Here is a 1,474-nt window from a genome sequence, read left to right on the forward strand (position 1 = left end):
TAATTTTGAAGAATTTATTGTCAGAAGTAAAAATCTTTATACCTCTTTTGGAGAAAAATTTTTAAGGTATTTATAGCAAAAGTCAGATTTCCTTTTGCTTTAGCAATTTTGTTAATTTATTAGTAGGTCAATTATTATGATTCTGACAAGTATAAACAGAAGATACAAGCATTCTTATTCTAAAATGTCTATATAATTCTCATGAATTTAAATATAAACAGTAATCATATAACAGTGTTCAGGGATTTAAAAATAAATATTTAAATGTATATAAATTTATATTAAACTCATATTTGATCCTATTAAAAAGTATAGGAAATTGTATTTTAAAGAAAGGATATAGGCTTGTTCACAAAGGTATCCACGTGCTTAATACTTTAGTCTTATTTATCTTCTGCCTAAGTTTTCTTATATATACCATACTTTCTTACCTCCTGTCAGCCTTTCTCTCTTGAATTTTTGTTAATAAAAATTAGCAATTCTCTATTAAAAGAAAGTTTTATGATATTAGTAAATATTTACTTAACATCAGAACCCTAATGTGTTTTTAAGAAGCTAAAGACTAAAAAACAGCCATTATAATGATCCCCTGAAACTCAGAATTTGATTGTTTCTGATGTTTTAGAGAAAGTAATGATAATACCTACCATTTATTGAGTGTTGACTATCTGCTGACCACTGTTGTAAGCACTTAGTACATAATCACTCACCTAACTTTTACAAAAGGAGATGAAACTGAGGCACAGAGCAGTCACCTGCCCAGCTCACAGTGCTAGGAGATGGAGGAGTGTGATTCCAGCCCACAAAGCCCGGATCCGGGGCTTACGCTCTTTCATGACCGTGCTACTTCAGTTTCTGAAGGTATGATAACTGGGGACGTGTAAATAGAAAGCTTCAGAAGCACATTAAATACAGCATTATAAGTTATGTGGAAAAGTAAATAAGCTAAAAATGACTCCAGTAGTTTCAACAACAGTGATACTGTTACATCTGCATTAGACTGGAAGCTCTCATAAAACAGAAACCATTTCTTATTCACATTAGTATTCTCACGGACTTCCCAGGCGGTCCAGGGGTTAAGAATCCATACTTCCATTGCAGGGGCCTGGTCGAGGAACTTAGATCCCGCGTGTCACTCAGCGTAGCCAAAAAATAGATAAATAAAAATAAATGTTTTTAAAAACTAGTATTCCCAGTACAGTGCTTAGCATAAACACTTAATTATTTATCAAGTGAATAAACAAATTATTCACTACCAGGTTTCGAGAACCTTTAAATCACTTAAATAGAACAAGAACAGAACAAGTCACTTCAACAGAACAAGGCTTATGCAAGTAGAAATGAGAGAAAACAAACAGAATGACCTTGAGCATTTATAAGAATTTAAAGTTATAAGCCTTGAGCCAAAAATAAGATCCTTAATGAAACTATAATAAGACAATAAAATAATTTATTGCTGTTTGCAAGTTAGTGG

Source organism: Bos indicus x Bos taurus, chromosome 12 (assembly GCF_003369695.1).
Source record: "Bos indicus x Bos taurus breed Angus x Brahman F1 hybrid chromosome 12, Bos_hybrid_MaternalHap_v2.0, whole genome shotgun sequence".
Classification (NCBI taxonomy): domain Eukaryota; kingdom Metazoa; phylum Chordata; class Mammalia; order Artiodactyla; family Bovidae; genus Bos; species Bos indicus x Bos taurus.